Source organism: Pinus tabuliformis, chromosome 1_1 (genome assembly GCF_031772625.1).
Source record: "Pinus tabuliformis cultivar Carrire ecotype Pingquan chromosome 1_1, CPIR1, whole genome shotgun sequence".
NCBI classification, from domain to species: domain Eukaryota; kingdom Viridiplantae; phylum Streptophyta; class Pinopsida; order Pinales; family Pinaceae; genus Pinus; species Pinus tabuliformis.
Genome location: NC_142297.1, coordinates 370,440,227 through 370,463,209, shown reverse-complemented (window position 1 = coordinate 370,463,209; position 22,983 = coordinate 370,440,227).

Here is a 22,983-nt window from a genome sequence, read left to right as displayed (position 1 = left end):
TCGAGAAGCCCAATGCCACGTACAAGCGAGGGCATCATCAACATCGGGTGCCGCATAAGTTTTAGATGGAAAACAAAGTTCTTTTACATTTTCAGAGAGAACGCCTTTTTGGAACCCATCTCAAGATTAGAACATTATGATATGGGCCTTAGACCATCACAAAGTTTGTGGGGAAAAATTCTTTTGATGTTCAACATTCCCCCATTCCTTGGCCTCTAGTCACTGTTCAGTGTGGACTTCCTTCAACCATACTTTGCACCATTACTGGAAACATCACACATTTCATAATAGCTCACACCAATATAAATAAACCAAGAATACATGGACCAAACCACAATTGATTGGATCATTGACATGAAGATCAAGAACACTTGCCAACCAAATATCTAATTGTATCGGGTTATCAAAGCTGGTGAACTCTTGCACCAAGGCAAGTGGCTCTCTAGGGAGCAAGTTCAATGGGTACCATTTCTTGCTAATAGGGAGGAATGATCCAAGTGGATATTGGTGGCCGTGCACATATTCCCCTTGGAACCTCACCATTCTTTCATTGCATTTCCTGAATTCTAGCATAATTTACTATTTTTGGCATTCTTTTGGGTTCTGAACTTTCGAAGCCGTTTTGAAGATCTAAACGACATTTTATTCAGAAACAGGAAAACTTAGAATTTATGATAAGGGTTCAAAGTCGAAAGTTGAAGTCCTCAGATAGATATCTTTAATGAGGTATCATACACATCAAACGAAAATTGCATGCCAAAGTTATGACCACCAAAAGTTGATGTAATAATTTACCTTTACGGGGCCCATAAAATTTTGACGGTTCATCTCCTAGGGTTGGTTTTTTGGATGTTTATGTTTTTCCACTATTTTTCAATAATAAATCATCCTTCTATCCTCATTGTAAAAGATTTCATAAGGCATGAATCAGCCATATCTCTTCTCAAAGATAACTTACCATCACCTGAGCTAGTTTATTTCCATTACACATGTAAACAATTTTCGTTATTTTATTATTAATTTATTGAAGTTATGTTTTCAATGTATCTCTATGTTTTTGTTCATATCTATATTTCATTTTATTACTTCATGAATATATATCAACCAAAGGTTTTGAGTGTCGACAAGCTATTGAAAGGTGTTTTCGTTGATGCCAAAACCAATATTTGAACACTCCTAAATTTCATATAGTTTTCACTGATTAGACACTTCAGTCTACAAGTAGCCCTCAAAGGATGGAAGTAAACCCTAGATTTCCCCACGCTTGTTAAATATTTTTTTGATCACTATGAGTGAATTTGTCTCCATGACCATCATGAGTTGATGCTCCTCATTGTGTTGATTCCAAATATATATGGAACACCTCAAGACTCCATATGGTTTGAAATCTATGCTCTTTAAAAGATCAAAGCCCTCTTGTTAGGGTCAACATCCCCATAATCTTGACAATGTGGAAATTTATGAGATGATGTGGAAATTTATGATTGTCCAACTAATCATGAAACTGTCAAGGAAGCGTTTCATTGAATGAAATAACTTTTTGGCTAAAGTAGTTCATAATGGAATTTGAAATTTAAATTTAAAATTCAGGAAAAATGGGTCTTCGCTGCAATTATTTAAATTTGAATATGGGATTAATGTTTTTTAGCTCTTCTTTTAAAAATTATAATTTAAATGTCTCCCTCCAAAACTCTTAAATTGTCCTCCTATCTCTCCCTCATGTTGGCTACTATAAGACTCTTTGATTGCTATAAATGGGCTCGACCTCATCGCAGACTCAAGCATCAATTTGTACTCATTCTTTGTGATATTGGAACCTAATACTATTAAGAATTATATCAGGGGGAGGTCATATATTGAGGATTGCTTAGTTTATTTTCTTACATTTTGGATGTGCCTATTGTCTAAGATCATTTCGATCTCTAACAAGGGTTTGATAAGACATATGTTATGGCTCATGATATTTGCAACATATTATTAGGATTTCGTCCATTCTTTTTGGAGAAAAAATAATATTCTCTTAGGAGCATTGATTGGATATTCAGCTCATATTTCCCAACGATAATTAACCTCCCTAATTAAGAGAACCTTTTACATGCTTTTGGGAAACATTTTTTTGTTTTCATGATGGTATAGGATTGGGAATATTTGAGGTTAGTTCCTCAAGGTTCACATATTTTTGTGGAGTATGTTCAGCCTCAGCCATTCAATCCAAATATGTCCCTATTCCTACTTGTTTTTTTCCTTTTATTGAGGGTTAGGAGACAATCCCTTATTGAAGTTTAATATTCACTAGAATCATTCCTTAGAATAGATGTTGAAGCCAAACATAGAGGAAGAAGAAGTTGAGTTGCCATATATATATATATATATATATATATATATATGTATATATATATATATATATATATGTATATATATATATATATGTATATATATATATATATATGTATATATATATATATATATATATATATATATATATATATATATGTATATATATATATTATATATATATATATATATAACCATATATATATATATATATATATATATATATATATATATATATAACCATATGTTTGACAATGTTTGCATTCACTTACAGAATAAACAAATAGTATACATGCATTGGAGGGAGGACTCAATCAAAACACAAATATTTGGATCCATTGGGTGATACCTATCTAAGAAATATGCATATATTTTTTATGATACTTGCACTTAATTTTTTGTGCTTCGTATGGCTCAAATTAATGAATTAAGGTATGCATTTAGTAGCCAATTTAGAGAATGAATTTTTGTAAACCATTTTTAGATCTCATATCATTGGCCTAGTTCAGAATTTAATCTTAGTGCACTGTTGTTGTTTGTAAAATATCGAAAAGTTTATTTAAGTTCATTCTCAAGTATTATCTTTGAAGAAGATATTTGTAAAATACATACTTTATCATTTGTAGCGGCATGCTTGCAAAGATATCCAAGACTTATGATGTCATGAATCTTCTCTTCAAGCAGTGAACTTGAGGTATTTTGACTAATCTTATTTATCATTAAAGAAACAGAAGTTGGGTATTTTCCAGAAGGAGGTTTTGAAATATTTTTGCAAAGACAAATTTGATAGACACTAAGTATCTAAAAATTATCATGTTGAACATATGGGTTTGATAAGTTGTGATATTGTTAAAGATACCATTTCTAAATCATTCATGTTTCGGTGTTTAGATAATACTATACACTATAGCACCTTATCTGCGAAGACATGTGGCTACATGATAAGTATGTATAGTGGACATACCTATATAATATCTTGGGGATTCGTATCTAACAAACAATATATATTGCACCCACTTTATTGACAAGTAGGTTTTGATAGAATTGAATTGCACTATGTAACCAATGGCACATCCTACAAGTCTGAATTATCTTGAAGCGCCAATTCTGAGTGAGCAAATATAAGTTGTATGACAGGTTTGTATGTGCTTTCAATACTCGTGAAAATATTTTTGCATTAATTATATTTGACAAGATTTTAATGAATATTGTCGAGGACAATTTTTTTTGATGGCTTGCATGTTATTACATAATTGAAGTTGTATCGGACTTCCAGTTATAGATGAGCTATTGGCTAATAAAGGTTTCCAATTAAGTATTGTGTCGGTAAAATAAATTGTAGTGTTTACTTAGTCATTTTGTATACCTCATGAGTTTTGAGAGTTTGACAAGCAAAGAAAGTTTTAGTTGATGATGTACTATAGAGTCTGTTGTATAGAAGAAAAAGTAACACATTATGGGATATTGATCAACTAAGAATATACAAGCAAAGAGAAGTTTTAGTTGATGATGTACTATAGAGTCTATTGTATAGAAGAAAAAGTAATGCATTATGGGATCTTGATCAACTAAGAATATACTTGTTGGATGAACATGAGTAGAGGATTACATTGTAGACAAGATACGAAGAGTTGATAGTGAAAGTTTATGATCTATAGGACTTGTACCTTAGAGATCAGACTGCCTGGAACTTATTTAGATGAGGATACTCCTTAAAAATAACTAATGGTTTATTATCTTGTGAGAACTTTTATAGAATGGGTACTAGTTTTATGGTTATGGAATTGATAGAGTACATAGCTAGACAACCATGATTGTAGTTTAAATCAAGTAGATTCACAAGTTGGTGAATCAAACAATAATGAATTAGAAGAACAAGTGGACATGGATAAAGCATCAATTGGTCCCTTCAAAGTATTGTAGAAGACATAGAAGGAAAATTAGACACTCAAAGAGGAAGCTTTGTTTCTAAGAGTTCAAGTGGAGGGAACATAAAATAAAGAGGAAATATTAACAAACCAGGTAGACGATTTTCAATAGTACCAAGAATAATTTAGTAAAAATCAAATGGAACTTGTTGCATATTTTACATAGATAAATGTCAGGCTTTAGGAGAAAATGAGTGACACCGAATGGAAGGATCATGTTATTCATGGAATTGAACAAGAAATATCTCATTAGAGATGAAGGAAAAAGGAGCATGAAGAGGAGAAGAGATGTCGACGAGCAAGATTGAAGAAGCCAAAATAATTGAAGAAGAATGAAAGTGTCAAATTTAGAAGAGTAAGAGGATTGCATGAGACAAGAAGAAAAAATCAGACCATTAAGGGTTCAAGTGAAAAGTTGAGAAACATATTGTAGAGCACACATATCCTCGACAATATTCTTAGTTTCCATAAATATCCGTGCATTAAAACAAGTACTAGTTATATTGTTGAACCTTATTCCAAGATAGACCCAAGCTCTAAGCCTTGGCAAAGAAAACAAGAAGGCCAAAAAAAATATTACTCATAGTTCAAACGAGAATGAGTGAACAAATAACAATATAAATGTTGTTGCTCCAAGAAGAAATATTGAAGGATTCAAGGAGAAGGATCAACAGAGGGTTGCACCAACTCCAAGAACGAATGTCTATAGAATATCAACAAGAAGAGAAATATTATTCAGGTATCGTAATTTTTTAATGGTTATTATTTATCATGTTCTAAATTTCGGGTTTTGTAAAGTCAAAAGGAGATCAAAAATCCACAATGAAATAGGACAAGTTTCATGATGATCCAATCGAAGAGTTGCTTCATACATTTTTTTGAAGAATTCTATTGGTTCACTCCCTATGTATGTTGAAGAGGGGAAGTCTAAGTAGTAGCAACTACACCTTTGAAAATGTATCATTTTGTGAAGGTTGAAAGATGATAGATATGGAGTAGTAGGTTTGAAAAGGAGGTCCTAAGAAATTTTTTAGATGAACTCATGTAGCATAGAAGGTTACGGGGAGAGAAGAATTTGATAGGGAGATAGAATTTCTATAGGAATTTATAAGAAGATACTTCATCAGCGGGAGTAATCCTTTGTCATTGATGTGAAATGGGGAGAGAAATAAAGAGAAGAATATCAAACAAATGGAGTCAAGGGGAAAAGTGATCATAGGGGGAATATGTCTTGACATCAATCACAAAGGTGGAGATTCTTGAATTGTGTTGTCATTGATGCCAACATATGTATTTTACTTCTATTAGTAGTGATATAGTTCACATTTATTACAAGCTCCAATGTAAAAGTATCCCTAGGAGGATGGGATGAATTGTTGAATATTTTGAGAGTGAAAACCAATCAATTTTTCTTCATGATCATCTTCGATTGATGCTCCATGTTGTGTTGATTCCAACAGTAAACTCATGTAGCATAGAAGGTTAGAGGGAGATAAGCAGTTAATAGGAAGAGAGAATTTCTGTAGGAATTTATAAGAAGATACTACATTAGGGGGAGTAAGACTTTTCCATTGATGTCAAATGGGGAGAGAAATAAAGAGAAGAATATCATAGAAATGAAGTAAAAGGGAAAATGATCAAAGGGGGAATATGTGTTTCCATCAATCACAAAGGGGAAGATGTTGAATTATGTTGTCATTTATGACATCATATGGATTTTAATTCTATTAATAGTGATATAGTTTTCATTTATTAGAAGATCCGATGTACAAGTAGCCCTACGAGGATGGGAAGAAACCCTAAGTTTCCCTACATTTGTTAAATATTTTGAGAACGAAGACCAGTCAAATTTTCTTCATGCTCATCTCCAGTTGATGCTCCTTGTCATGTTGACTCTGACGGTATATGGCACAACTCAAGACTCCGCACAATTTGAAAGTTATTCCCTTCAAAACATCAAAGCCCTCTTGTTGGGGTCAATGTAATCGGGAAAACTAGTGTCTATGCAGAACTGCTAGTCCCACTAAGGGTGATAGCTACCTTAGAAACAAACAAACTAAAACTACTTTCGTTTTCCTTTATGAGAAGTAGTTAAGAGGGGAAAGAAGGAGACCAACCTCTGTCTTGCGCTTGGTTCCTTGCTTGATTCCTCTCCCTTTTGATAGAACTTCACCACTTGATTCCTTGTCGCCGAAAGTGAGAAACTTGCCATTGAGGCATGCAAGCTTCAAAGTACTGAAAGGGTTTTTCCTAGATCGACTTCTTGGATAATGAGCTGATGTCGACAAGAAGTGATCCATCATAGGAGGGCCTTAGTGAATCCCACATCAATGACACGGAATGGAGAAAATGATTTTAATGGAGGTGAAAGCGATCTGGTGATATAAGGTTCAGGGTGGTGGTCATGAAAGAATGGAGCGTAAGTGTATTGCAGTGGGTGAGACACAGGTGAATTCTCTGAGGGACTCCTCTTGAACATATCGGCGACACTGACATGATGGATTGCTAGCATTAACCCCAAGTATGGATGGTGTGATGGAACCATGGTGATGTGACCAGTGAATGGAACAACCCAACTCGACTCAGATGCGGAGTGAAAGTGTCATGTTAAAGAGCGACTTGCTACCAATAAAGTTTCTTCAAGTTGTCTTCCCAATTTTTCCCCAGTCATTTCTGACCAGTACCTCTTTATTTTTGTCAAGCTTGAGGAGGATAACATATGTTTGTTCTATAATTCACCCTTCGGGTAAACCCATCACTATGTTTTAACGAGCCTAGCAATAGTGAAACTCGTTCTTGTCTGTATGGACAAGTTTGTCACTATTTGGTTTTAACGAGTTTAATGACAAGGATAACTCGGTCCTTTTCAATTTTAGAGAGTCTGAAAAAGGGACGTAAAGGAAACTCCAATAATCCTTTTCCATCATATAATCCCTTGAGTCTGAAAAAGTATAAAACAATACAAAAGGGATGAATTTTTGGTATTTTTAACGAGCCAAACAAAACAAGCGCTCAATCTTTTCGTGCAATAACCCTCAAGTCAAAAGGGATTAAAATCTAAAGGAGGGATGGAGGTGAATGATCGGCCAATACAGAGTGGAGGTGATGATGAGAACACGACCAAGGCTTCAAAGGCTGATGGTAAGAGATTCACAATCGTTATTTACCGGAGAATGGTTCATTTTTGATGAGCTTAAACTTTGGGGGAACATTTTCTCATTGGTTATGTTTATTTTTTAACGAGCTTGAATTCCACGTTAAAACTGCTCGATCCAGTCGTATGATAAGGATGTCTCATATAAAAATGACATTTTTCAAAGCTTTGCCCTGCATCCTTTCTTTATGGAAGTTAGGAAACGACCACTCCTACAAGTTTATAGGGTTAGAGGACCTATAAATTTAAAAAATAAATGGTCGCTCTTTGCTTGCACGCCAAAAGGTTTGCATGCCCTCGGGTATAGCAAAGTAGAGTTTCCAGGTTCCCCTCAATTTGCAGACAAAACATTTGTTTTATCTGGAAAGGCCTACCTTTTCAGGTTACCCCTCAATTTTCAGTCAAAACATTTGTTCTATCTGAAAAGGCCTACCTTAGCAGAGGTATCTTATTCTGGTCTAATCCCATTTTCCAAAATGGACGGGTGTGTCAGCCAGTCATATATCCTCTGCAGAAACCTACCCTATACGCAAGGTTTTCCTGTCGAAACAGTCCAGGGTGCATGCTCCGTGGGTTTCAGTCATATCCTCTGAATGACTCGCGCTCATCAGGAGGATGGACTAGGGATTGATGAGACATTCCTTGCGTGAAAATACCACTCAGGGTTGGTATATGAATATTTGCTATGTGTGAACCGGGGAATGAAAGCTGGTCTATGAGCTTGACCACTCTTCCTTCGTGCAGAAAACACATTACTCTAAAGAGTGAGGAGACAATGGCTCCCTTGCAATAAATATAGTCTCGTCCAAGGAGTAGATTATAATCCAGGGGTACTTGGACTACCATTACGTTCATGGGAATGATTTTCCTTCTCAATGTTATCGGCACATTGGGAAGGATCCCTAACGGTCGACTGGTTCCTTTGTCAAAGCTTGTTAGATTTCTCATCTCAGACAAAAGTAATGGCGAACCAAGCGCTTTCTAAGCAGTTAAGGAAAGGATAGTCATAGAAGCCCCTTCATCTATGATGGTACCGACCATGACCATTCTATATATTTGAGCAATGATTCGAAATGGTACACTAGCTGGTAAATGGGGTCTGCCTAGTAGATTTCAATCAAAGGAAACAACCAGGTTTCTTGGAGGTGGGACCGAATAGACGACCGGATATGACTCTGACGAACTTCCTTCCTGTGTTAAAGGAATGGGTAGACTGCCCCCATGTTCATCGGAGTCTGTGCTTACGAAGAGAATTTGAACGGTGCCATTCTTGTTCTCTTCGGTGACTGTATCATCTGAAGATGGATCCTCTGAAGGAAAGACTGGGTCAACTACCGCCTTAAACTTTTGACTTTCATCTGGTGTGGATTTAGATGGATTATCTTCAATGATAGACGCTTCGGCCGACCATAAGGGCATGTCAGCTGGATTTTCAACTAGTGGCGAACATGGCAAGAGTTTCTTATATCCAGGAGGAAGTCGTAACGGTGAAACCAGAAGGTCATCCAAAACTCTTTTAGCCTCATCTAAGAAGGGACAACGGTGGACGGCGTGATCGCCTTCACACAGTTTACAAGGAAATTTACATTTTCCTTGTTGTCCAGGGGCTTCACTTTCACTAGTCGACGGTGTATTTTCAACATGATCATCAAAGATTGACAACACCGGATTGTGCAAATGAGGAGACCAGTCCCTTAAGATCTGAGGGATGCAAGGACAATCTCAATGATAGTGGTCTCCTTTGCAAATGACGCATGGTGATTTAGGCCTAGATGGTGCAGTGTGTGGATTTTCGCTAGACGATGCCTAGTCGCCCGTTTTCACCTTTGGATTCTTCTTCTTCTTCTCTTTCTTCTTCTTCTCCTTCTTCTTCTTAGTTACTTGATTTTTGGATTTACCATCTTCATCAAGTGAAGAGGAAGGAGGAGAGGAAGAATTGGATGAGGTAGAAGGCTGGGGGGTAATTCTGGTATCGTTTAGTTGCTGACTTGATTGTTCAGGAATCATCGTGTTCTGAACGACAGAAGTTGAGAAGAGCCATACGGGCAAGCCAATTTTCAATCCTGGAAGCGACAACGTGGCCATATGGGGTGCACCAACATCTCCCCAAGAGGAGAAAGGACTAGGATTTCCCGCAAGGGGAACTCCTTGGTTGGTGGACTCCATTTTTCTCAACCTAAAACCAACGTAGGAAAGGTGATATTTATTCTAATTAAAATAAATTTTAGACGCTTTTACACAACTTGTTTTTTCAATTTTTAAGAGTTGAGAAAAAACAAAAGATGACTCTAGTCGCCTTCGATTTTTAATGAGCCTGAAGTGACAAGTGCTCAGATGGACCTTTTCCTTTAAGGAGTCTGAAAATGAACGAAAGAGACTGCTCTAGGAATCTAGGCAGAGGGATTACTAAACCAATCGCAAAATTGAGAATACTTTTTATGGTACGGCAGTCAATCTTCCTGAATGCTGTGTTTAGTGCATTGCAATCAATAGGGCGACAGACACAACTTCCTATGGATAAAGGGTAAAGCCTATTATGGTCTCCCAATATATACTCGACGGTACGTGGGAGCACAAGTCTGTACTTGCACATATCATCTCAAAGTGGAGGAATCACCCAACCATCAATGAAAACAATAGTTACCAGGCTTTATGACGCCAGAATACGTCTCTAGCCTAGACTTCTAAATGTTGTGCGTTAGGTTCCAAACCGTTTTTAGATTCATTAAATTTATTTTACAGTTGATCTTGCTTAAGAAATTTGCCTTTCAAGTTCACCGTGTGATGTAGATGTACAATTCCTAAAAATGCAATCTAAGAAGATAAACAGTCGTTTAATCTTCTTTTTGTAATGAAAATCCTAGCTACTAGGGAAAGAGAGATGGCGTTCTTTCAACAAAGAGAAGAGAGCACACACTATATGCACTGTCCTAAATCAAACCAACAAATAGTATAAATGCAAATGCACATGCATGTATTTGTTTTCAGCCTTCTTAAAGTGTGAATGATAAAAAGAAAGCGAAGCGCAAATCTAAATTATTTTTCAAATCGACAATACTAACAAGTTTCTTTTCAAGACAAAATGAAGACAATGATGACACTTTAGGATTTGGAATTGAAAACTTACTTTCGACAGTTGAAAAACTACTAATTCAAATCAAATACAAGAGTAACAGTGTAATCGACTATCAAGAACAATCAGATTCTCTTCTATGACTGAAAACGACACTTGCGACACTTTCAAATCAAGAAACGATAGTACAATTACGCTACTTCTTTGTAAAAGAGAACTGAAAATGGCTCAAAATACATAAAAAAAATTACAGTCCTTTGCACAGTAGAGGCAGAATAATGGCAAGGAAGGGGGTTTCAATAGAGGTATACTGACTACTAACAGCAAAACTCCTGAATAGAACTGAAAAGAGTGAACACGGAAACCAAAATCTAGGAGCAAGAAAGGCCTTGTCTGATCAGCGCACCTCTAACATAGTGAAAAAGAGATGCAGCACACCTACTACACTCGAGAAGTGCAATGCATCCAAAATTCACAGAAGGGACAGTGCGTTGGACCAGGGACGAGACTTTAATTGGGTTTCGAGTCACATTTTGCAGTTTAGTTCAGGGATTTAGGCCGAGCAAGTGGTAATCAGTAAATCAATCACAAGGGTAGATCTAAAGAGGTTACTAGAGCCACCACAAGGGCAATTAGAGAGCTTGTAAATCAATTGTTCAATTCATAAACAAAAACCTGGAGATAGACTGAAGAAGCATTTATCTACTTTGCATTCGCATAGGAAATGCAGTTCGAAGGCTACCTGGCTCAACTTCAAGATCCGTCTATAAGTTTATAAAGCAAACAAATGTAGATAAAGAAATGATCCATTCGCTCCCCAGTGGAGTCGCCATTTTGTTATCTGGAAAACTAGTGTCTATGCAGAACTGCTAGTCCCACTAAGGGTGATAGTTACCTTATAAACAAACAAACTAAAACTACTTTTGTTTTCCTTTATGAGAAGTAGATAAGAGGGGAAAGAAGGAGACCAACCTCTGTCTTGCGCTTGGTTCCTTGTTTGATTCCTCTCCCTTCTGATAGATCTTCACCACTCACTTCCTTGTCTACCCAGCTTCAAAGAGAACCTGTAGAATCAAAGCAGCATAATACTATCCAAGAACAAAGATCTACTATCATAAACAATATAGGACCAAATATACATTGACCATATAAAAGCATATATCATCATTCATACAAGAATGTGGAGGAAAACTTGAATAGCTTTATTGATAATCAAGAAAGAGAAAAGAAGATTACAACCAATTGTTCTGACCCAGCGTCATCCTCTTAGCAAGAAGCCCTTATTCACCTCATGAAAAGCTTAGATCACCCAACACTATGATGTTCCACCAAGAAACCAGCAGCACTTCCTTACAAGATACAAAATTCCAGCCTTTGGATCTCTGGGATGAGGGATCATATATAGATGTTTGCAAGGGGGATGAGTTAGCTTCTGAGATTTGACTAGTGTCCTCTCTCTGATAGTTCTTGATTCCACTTGGAGAATACTGATCTCTTACTCATCCCTGGTCAAATTCAGAGAGGCAAGTGTCATAGGAGAAGTTTCTGGAAGATGCCATGATCCTCCACCTTGTAGATTGACGCTGCCATTTGTCCACTCTTGCCCATCACACCCCATAGAAGGGCTTTTCAAGATGCATCGGACCTCCCTAGTGTATTTAGGTGGGATGCAGCGCACTTTGACCATGGAGCAGGTGAGATGGTCCAGTTTTGACCAGTTCTGAGCAGTTTTTCATGGAGAACTTATGGGAGAAGATGTAATCAGTTGACCTTGTTCTTTTAGAGGTTGGAACAACACTTTTAGGGACTTAAGAGCCCTTTTTTTATGGGCATTTATGATTGGGGTTGCAATGCCCAAAAATGTCTATAACAGTCAACGTCCCCATTAGATGGACAATGTGGTAGTTTAAGAGTTGATATGGAAATTCATCATTATCCAATAAAGTGTTTTGCTTAACCTAATAATCGTTTTACTAAAGTAGTTCATAAAGGGATTTAACAATTAAATTTCAAATCCATGAGAAATGGATTTTGGCTCCATTTATTTAAATTTGAATTCTGGTCTCAATTGTTTTTCCTCTTCTATTAAAAAATTGAATTTAAATGTATTACTCCAAAATCCTAATTTGGCCTCCCTCCTCTGGTACATGTCATGTCCTAGAATCATATTTCATTGGTATAAAAGGCTCAACCTCATATCAAATTCAAGCATCAATTTCTACTCATTCTATATGATATTTTGTATTACTTTTGTGACAAACTATCTCAAGAGGAGGTCAAATTTTGAGGTATGTTTGGGTTATTTGCTTACATTTATTATGTAGCTATTGGATGGGATAATTTTAGTTTACAAAAAAGGTTTCCTAAGGCATACAGTTTGGCCCTTGCAATCTATAACACATTCTGTGGGTTTGAACCTTCATTTTTAAAGAAAATTGTTGTTCTCTAAGGCACAATCATTGGATTTTTACCTCGTGTTCCCGAAGGAAAATTCAGCGCAATCATTAGGTAAGTCTTCTGCATGTTTCTAAAAAAGAATTTTTTATTTTGTGAGGGCATAATATTCAAAATATTTGAGGTTGGTTCTTCGAGGTTTAGATAATCATGTAGAGTATTTTCAGCCTAAATAATTTAAGCTAAATATAATCTTGTTCCAAATTCAATTTTCCATTTATCTAGGTTGGTATATGAGTACTAATTGAATTTTAATATTTAATGGCATCATTATTATACAATTTTCATTGAACCCTAGAAGAGAGTGAGAAGAAGTTTATATAGTGATGGAATCCATTTGTGAGATTGAATCACAGGTCATTAATACATATATTTTCCACCCTAAGTATAGCAATGTTTGTAGTCACTGCGAGAGTAAAGTAATGGTATACATACATAGGCTGGAGGAATCAATCAAAACATATCATATTGGCTTCATTATTCAATACCTGTCTGAGAACTGTGTGTAAGTCTTTGATGATACCTACAATTAATATCTTCTACTCACTATGGCTCAAATTAATGAATTAATTTATGAATTTGGTATCCACATTAGAGAACAAAATTTGTAATCCATTTTTAGATTTGATATTATTGGATTGGTTTAGAGACTAGTCTTGTTGTGTTATTACTATTTGTAAAATATACAAAATTTGATCTAGGTTTCTTCTCAATTATTGTTTATTGTTTAAAGGATGTATTTTTAAAGGACATTATTTATCATTTGTAGAATTAAATTTCCAGACATCTCTTGGTCTTGTAATGTCACGAATTTTCTCTTTGAGTAGTGAACCTAAGGTCCCTTGATTGAGCCCATTAACCATTGAAGAATCATAGGTTTTATATTTCACAGCGGAAGAGTTTGAAATATTCTGTCATTGATGACTTTGACAGAAGTAAGGATTTTAAATTGATCAAGCATGAACATATATGTTTGATAAGTTGTGATGTTGTTGAATATATTAGTTTTGAGGCATTTCCGTTTTGGAGTTAAGGTAATATCGTAGGCTGAAGCACCATATCTATGAATACCTATGGCTAGATGGAAAATATTGATAATGCATAGTCATATACAAGTTTTGAAGCATTCATGTCAAGTAGAAAAGATGACACTTTCACCCACTTTGTTGACATGTATTTTGTGACATGATTTAATTTCATTGTGTAACCAGTGGCACATCCACATGCATGAATACTGTTGAAAGAAGTTTTGCATTTATAATATTTGACAAGCTTGTAATGAATATTGTAGAGGACAAAGGTTATTGATGATTTTCATGTTATTATATCATTAAAGTTGTACCAAACTCTAAGTTATATTTGAGTTATTGACTGAGAAAGGTTTCTAATAAGCTATTATGTTTGTAAAATAAATTGTATTGTTTACTTAATAGTTGTGTATAGTTGATGCGTTTTGATAGTTTGATGAGAAAAGAGATAGTTTCTAGTTAATGATGTACTACATAGTACATGGGAAAGAAGTAGAAGCAATGGCATCTGGGATATTACTCACCTAAATAGAGACTTTTTAGAGGAACATGAGCATATTTTAACATTGTAGAAAGGATATTAATAGTTGACATTGAAAATCTATGATTCCTAGGCTTTGTACTTCAAAAATCAGACTACCTAGAACTTATTTAGATGAGGATGTTTCTTACAAATGACTAATGGAATAATTTGTTGTGATAATTGATGTATATTAAGTAGTGGTGCTATGGTTATGGACTTAATAGAGTAAATTTCTAGGGTTTGTTATGTTGATGAGAACAAATGACAAAATGAAATTGATTAATAAATAATGATTTTCTATTTAGCATAGGGCGATCTAGTCTAAAATTTTTGAAACATGGTCCATCAGTTGATTAGGGTGGTAGGGTGCTTCTAGGGTAGGTCAGAGCCTACACAATACATTGGAGCATCCTTATTGTTGTAGCTTGTAAATAGGGTGTCAGAGCATCCTTTAGGTTGGAGTCCATAAATTTGGGTGTTGGAGTGTCCTCTGAGTTGGAGCTAGTAAACTAGGCCATTGGACCATTCTTCGGGTTGGTGCTTCCTTTTGTTGGAGCTAGAAATATTTATGTGAATTTATTGAAGGAAAATATTAAGAAGTGTTTGATGGTTCTTTTCCACATTGTTTTCCACCTAAAATCTAATGTCTATTTTATTCATTATCATGTGTTGTTGATTATTATTATGATATGATGTTAATTTCTACTTGATGTAATGATGATTATAATTAATTCTTTATGAATTTAAAAAATATATTGATTGAAGAGAAATATTGATTCATCCCCTTCATAATATTTCCAACACAAGTAATCAAGTGAGTCTCATCAGATAACTAGGCTAATAAATGGAATATTCCACAACACTTGCCATTTTTGTTTACCACAATCAGTAAAAGTGAGTGGGAGCTAAGAGACCTAGTGGCTTCAGTTTCTGGGCCTTTTGAATCTCAGGGTGCATAAGAAGAATGTTTTCCTAGAGATGTCATTAAACTAGTTTGTGGCCATATAAACCATAGGTCTAAAGTTCAAGCTTACTTGAAAATAACCAGAATGACCCCAGAAAAAATATTCATGAATTGTTCAAATATATAGTTAATCATGTATGCCCTTAAAGTGTTTAGAAGTTATCGAGGTATATGGAAAATGTGCATGATTCTAAATTCAATGTCATAAACTAAAAACCCACATATATCATAAGGCTAAAATAAATAATGTTTCATCAAATGATTTCCAAAACTTACAAAAATTAGCAAGTAATATCCATGTTAAAGTCACATGGAATGTAAACAGCAAAGGTGGATGATAAAACATTGAATGCATTATTATTGACATGATATAAATTTATAGTACATTTGTGTGACCATTGGGTTCCACATCCCAAGGTCTCTTGGACTCTCATGGTTGTTCACATTCTACACCAACCTATAGAGGATTAGGTGTCCAACATTCCCCCGCTTAATCTCAAGGGGTATGTATGAGTTGAAGAAGAGAGTTGTAATACAAATATGCAAAAATGCATGGCAAAACTAGGCTGAATCTGCTCTCTGAAATTTTGATATAAGGGGAGTGGTTTAAGGATGACCACCAACACTAGAACACTTAGTGCAATTCCCAAAACTCTTTCAATTTTGGCATGAAGCTCAGGTCTTCTACTAGAGGAAGTGCTCCTAATGTTTTGAAGAGGGAAACCTTCAACCATGAAAGGGAGGTCTCACCTCACATAAAAGGTTTAACCTCAACATGGAAAGGGAGGAATGAACCTCTGACTGTTTAAAGATGACCAACAACTCTAGAATTCTTAATGTAATTCCCAGAACTCTTCCAAAACTGGCAAGAAGCTGAAGTCTTCTGCTACAGGAAGTGTCCCCAATTCTTTGAAGATGTATGACCGACTGAAGTCATGTTCAGTGGCATATTTGTCTCTGGATACAACTCTGAATCTGGTATGGCAGGTTGTGGTTCAAGCTCACTTGATGTGGCTTTGAAGCTTGTAGATGACCATGATTCCCCCCCCCCCCCATGTTAGATACAAGGTGAGATGATGGAGAAAATTCAACTACAAGACTATTCAATATTTGTGAACAAATCTTGTTGTATGAGCAAAATATCTTTTTGGCTGTTGAAGACCATTACCAAGAAGCGATCCCTCCAAGATGAATCTTTTTTCTTGTAGCATGTTTGTTTCTGAAGCATCCATTTTAAGAATGATTGGTTTTATGACAGTGCTTTCATGGATGAATATCAAAATAGTGATCTTTCACATGGCCAACTCAGTCACAATGTTGGCATTTAACAATCTGTTGTTGTTACTTTCGTGGAAGAGGAGCAGAATCTGGAACAAGTGAAGGTGAATTGTCATGAAGAAATCCAGCACCCTGAAACTGGATGGGATTTGAGTAATATGGAATATGAGAGGACACCTCCTTATCATATCCAATACCTATCATGTGCTTGTTGTGGAAAATCTCTTCCCAAGGTCTAATGACCAACTTGGGAATTGCAGGCTGAATTTCTGCTTTTGCATGTACAATTTCTCCTGAAAGGGGCTCAGTGATCTGATCAATTTGCTGCTTATGGGAGTTTGTCTCAATGTTATGAACATAAATGGGTTCAGAATGATGACTCCAATACTGTAATTCTTCCTGTTACAGTTGAGATTCAAGCTGCAAAATATCAATCTATTCTTTTCCATTTTGCAGAGAGGTTTGAATATCTGTGAGAGTGCCTTTGTTGACATTAAGTGTGCTTTCAGTAGTAGACATGATGAGAGTTGTCAATAAGTCTAATAAAATAGTAATTTTAGCCATTTTATCAGCTACTCAAACTCAACAAAAAGGAGATTCAAAAACCTTGGATGTTTGAGCTTGCTATAATGCCTTACAATAATGACCAATTTCATTCAACATAGAGGTTCATTGTAGCACATAAGCCAAACACACAATTTTTGGCTTCCACAATTAATTCAATGATTTACATAAATTGTGCATAGATAATACAATATAGTTACACACGTACAATACCAACACTGCACCTTACTCAAAACTTATTTACTGCAGGTCAAATCAATTTCAGTTGCATTCCATTATCTCCTTTATAACATGCACCGACTTCAAGGCTCCAACCACTACTCATGGCCTTCAACTAGATTTAATTCAATTCAATGTTCAATGTACATAGAAGCATCACGGTTCAATGCCCATACCATAAATTACACATGGAAATAGAGTTGTAACTTACAAAACAAGGTTGTAACTACAGAGATAATGCCCTAACCAGTGTTCTAACCAATTTTTAGTAAACTAATAGTCTTCCTGAATGATCCTAGACCAATGTACACACAACATTCGACCAAGAGAATAATAGCTCTTAGCTCTTTGTCAAACTCTCCTGTTGATCTTATCAACACGATGCTTACGTGAAGAAGGTTCTGTGCAACTGTAACGCTTCCTCAGGTGCTTGCCCATGCTTCCATGATGGTTCCTTTAGTAAACGATTCAAAATGGTTAGATGATGCTCATATATTTTTGAAAATATGCGCAAACATAGGCAATCGGGAGGCCTGTCACACACTTGGAATTATTCATTTCTATTGCCTCAGGAACAGGGTTTGAGGTGTGGCCTTGATGGCAGAGGTTGTACTTGCATCACATCTAGCTTCTCTCCATTCGTTGGCTTCTAGAAGATAATGCAAGAGAGTTTGAGGTTGCTAGAGAACCATCTATGTAGGTTTTTTTCATGCCAAGTGACAGTCTCGCATAATATGCAATGGAGCTTATGCCCATCTAGAACTGCAAGGACAGTCTCTGCTAAATAAGTTGGGTGGTTCTCAGAGCACAAGCGAGGTGAGTTATTTGTCAAAGTCTTTTATATTCTACGATGAGCACAGGCCACCGGAAGGATTCGCAGAGTGAAAGCCCCTTCTTGCCAATGCAATTTCAGAATTTCATCTTTGAGCATCACTAGACTTAGACACAACGGTTTCTGTGCAAAGATCAATGGGATCATTGGTCTTGCAAGAGTAGAATCTGTGTGTTGTTCATGAAGCTCTGGCACACCACCTTCCCAACTAATTCTCCAAAAATCAAAAACTCTTTTGGTAAATAGAATTTTCCAATAAAATCCTCAACTTCTCTTTTTAGGCGGGAAAATTGTGGTCTATATTTGGCTAGGACAAGGAATATATTTTATTTTCTTGAAATGTATGGTTGGGCTAGAGTGGAGTAGTGAAATTATGGGTTTTCCTTCGAAAGTGGAATTAGATGAATACGTTGAAGAGTGCATGGGTTACACAATAGGTCTTTGATTGTGTGGGTAAGCATTGGAAGAGAGACTAGATCAACAAGAGGAAGGAAAAAGAGAGGCTTGTGCGAAAGTGATGTATCTGAATCAGCGTCTCCAGCAGACGAAACAAAAACTTGACCATGCCAAGGAAGAGGCTAATTTGAATGCACAAGCAGTGAGAAAATAAGTGTGTCACAATGAGAAAGGCATAGAGTGATATAGAAAGCTACATGAAGAATGCACTCGTCTCCAGAGTGAGTGTGATCTTTATGTTCATGACAAAGAAGTGTTAATGGATCTCGGTGGTGTTAACACCCAGGTTGTTCCCTATGACTCCCAAGGGAATATGGCCGGGGTAACCACTAACCAATCTTTGGATCACAGTTTCTAGCCAAGCTGTGATCAGAGAGGGCTCTCTCTTTATGATTTGTCTCTGTTATGATGGTGTTTTAGGCTAGTTATTATACTCAGGTTTTGGTTTATATTTTGGTTGAAGGATTTCTTTCAGGTCTTATGACATAGTGTTTGGATAGTGAAATACCATTAGGCAATGGAGTCTGGAGTTGTGGAATGATCTGATACGCTGGATTGGTGGTGTTCAACTTGCAGGGCCTATTGTGTATTTTAGACAAACAAAATTAGCTTAAATAGTGATGTATGTCAACCAACAGAAAGCAATTAAGAATTTTCTGTTAAATTGGTGAGGTGAAAGTGTAGCACGGTGCACAGGAGCAAAACTTGAATTCCTGGGACAAAGGCCAACATGAAAGATGTATTCTGAAAGTGCAGCAATTAAGAATTACACTTATCTAGATTACAGCCGAAGAAAACATTCATAAACAACATAGATTGAACTCAGGGTACTCAGTGAATAAATCCTAAAAGCTATTCTTTTTCCTTGTTGCTTAGTATTGAAAATCAGATAACATATATGAATTTTAACAAACAACTAATTGACAGAGAGAGTTACAGAGACTTATTGTATGGTGAAATACACAGGGATCCAGCAGTTATCAACAGACACCAAAACGCATTCAACACTTCAGAAATCCGAGAAATTCCATCACTTTCTTTATTAAACTTCTGAAAGGATTACAGCACAAGAATTTCTTTAGGAGAAATCAACAACAACCCCTCAAGCTTATGCGAGGGGCAAATATATACTCTCGGTCTTTACAAAAATATCTGAGTTCTAAGTTATCTCAGATTTAATACTCTCACCAACTTCTAAGATATTAAAATCAGAAAGTTATTACAACATTGAATACAAAGTAAAGGTGTCTTTATGCTTTGTCAGAAGATATTCTGGCCTTTGGAGGCCACTGAGTCGGTTGGAATGCTTTGATTAAATGCTGGAGAACACGTCTTTATGCTTGCCGCACTGTATTTTCTCGGGTTTGCCACCTGTGATTGTGATTGCTGCTGTGGTGACCGAATAGCCCTGCTGAGTTGGCTCAGCTTCTGTCTTTCCTTTGTATGCTTATCTACCAAAATTCTGCCTGTGCATGACTACTTATAAACTGGACAAAAATTAACATTACAGGTTCTGGCTTGATAATATTATCTGTGTCAAATTCTTCCAGACTTCCTGTGTGGGCAATTGGTGCTTCACAATTGCCTCTATGGTTTCATCTGCTTCTGTATACTTAAAGAAATTTGGAGGCACATCAAACAGATGATTGATCTCATTCATAATAAAAAATAGGTTGTCCACCCTATTGTACAAAATTTGCCCTGATGCTGGCCCTGATTCTGCTGAAGTGCTGGGCTGTCTTGCAATTTGTCCTGCAGCATGGGCATCAACCCTTTTGATGTAGTTTTCAAGGGTAAGCAGTCTTCCTACACTGCTTAATATACTGGGGAGGCCTCTGTTCTGTAATGCCTGAAATCTGTCCATGAACTTGTTGATTTCGGTCTGCATATCCTGGGTTCTCCTTTCCAGCGTTCCAACCAGGTTTCGTAGTGTCAGGACCCTTTTAACCATTGAAATTGTCTCAGTCCTGTGAGCAATTCCCATGGTGGCCAGTTGAGAGCTTGTCCTGTTATTTAAAATATTGATCATTCTGGTGGCAGCATCAGGCATGTTGCCAAGGCTTGCTCTAGCTCTGTGTATTTCCCTGTTTGCCTTTGCAATGAGTACTGATTGTTCATCCATAGTCTCAATATACTGCCACTGATTGGTGATAGACCGACCAATATTGCCCCAGAGGACTGCTTTTACCTCTGCTGTTACCTTTTCTAGTGTGAGCTCCTTCTCAAGCTCAGTTATCCTCTTCTTTAGAGCTTTTATTTCTCGTTCCTTTATAGCTTCACTCTGCTTGCTCTTATCATATCTCTCATTTACTTTAGCCAAAGATTCTTTGGTTGAATTGAGCTCCAACATTTGAGCTTCCAGGACTTGAATTTCATTTCGGAGCTTCTGCATATCCAGACTATGAGTCTGCTCTGTTGTTGGTGCAGTTGTTGATGTAGTTGGTGCTGTAGGCCCTGTCTGCTGAGGAGGAGGAGCAGTTGTTGGAGGAGCTTCCTCAAGATTGATTATTTCAGGAGGAGGCTGGGAGGTTTGACCCTCTTCTCTTTGCTTCAATGCTGTCTGTAGTGCTGCCTTTGCAGCTTCTGATTCTCCTAGTTTGTCTTGAGTCCGGATCAGCTCCTTGTACAGAGATATCATTAGATCTGTGGCATCTTTTTCAAGTCTTTGTTGGGCAACATCATCTGTCTGAGGGTGTATTGTGGCTGGTAGTTTGATTTTCTTCCTTAAGGCCGCCATGTCTGCATCCCTCAACTTCAATATTTCTTGGATACCATTAACATCCTTGGGATCATGTCCCATCTCTATAATTATATCTTCCAAGGACCTGATTTTGTTGTCCTTAGCTTGTGATGATGCTCTCTCCAATTCCAGCTGAGAGGCTGTATTATCAAGGCTGCTTTTTAGTTTGTAATTTTCCAATGTTTCATCTACCAAGGAGGCATACACCATCTCACCAGTCTGTTTGTGCAGTTCGATTTTGTCCATTGGGTGTATGTCTTTGGCCAGGACCTCCATGTTGGTCCTGAGGTAATTTGAGGCAGATTGGGGATGCAGAGCTGTGGGCATAAAGTGACTCATGATCATTTTTCCTTCACTTACATCGAAGGCAGACATGAGTCTTTGCTGATTGGTGGGAGCCAAGTTTAGCAGATGATTGTACAGCTGTATTTTGATAGGATCACTCCTCCTTTTGATGTCTATAAATTGCTGTTTGATGCTTACTTGTCCTTCTTTTTGCTGGCTGGAGGAGCTGACCTCTCCTCCTATAGCTCTGTCTTGTTCCTGCTGGAAGGAACTGGCTGAAACTTCTCTGCTGGGTGGGCCCATGCCCAATGCTTGCCTTATTGCTATGTCATCCTCAAAAGAGTCATTCAACCTCTGCCTTTTCTCTCCTTGGTTTATAGGTGATGTTAGGGGAGTTTCTCTATCCCTTTTCCTAAAAACAAATGTATCCTCCTTTTGAGGAGTTTGGAGGACCGAGGCATCAAAGATAGTCTCTGGCCTAGGAGGCACTATATTTTGAGCCTGTTGCTCAGTGGAGCTTGGAGTATCAACTACTCTTTCTTGTTGCAGGGGCTGTTGTCTGTCATGTTGCTCTCCTTCTTGCCGCTGCCCTTCTCCCTGCTGCTCCATCTCTTCTTGTTGCTGCAGCAATGTTTCCACTTGCTCTTCTGTCAAAAGAGGTGGCTGTTCCACCTGCTTTTCTTTGCCTTTGCTGGCTGTCTCTGCAGTATTCCCGGCAGCTTGCTGATGTGTTGTTGATGGTGAAGTAGCTGCTCCAAGTTGTTTTTTGTATGAGAGGGGAACCTGTCCACAAGTTTCTAAGTCAGCTTCCTTTTGAATATTTCTAGCCTCTCTCTCTAGCAGCTCTTCATTAGTAATTTCCTCTTCTAGGGTACCTTCTTCCCAGCTTAATGCATTGGCATGCTGCTCAATCTCAGGCTGCCTTACGTGTGAATAGCTGCCCAATTTGTATTTTATCCTCCTGAGGGAGACAAAGTGATTGGGGTCATAGGGTATCCATTCAAAGCTAGTTTGCAGTCTGAGGGCCTCTAGGATACTGTTTGCCTCTTTCCACCCCTCCTCTTTTCTGTTGTATAGGAAAGGGCCCAGCTGGCTCCTTACCTTTAACTGTGACTTCTTGTTCTTGCTTTGAAAGTGGAGGTAGTCGGCAT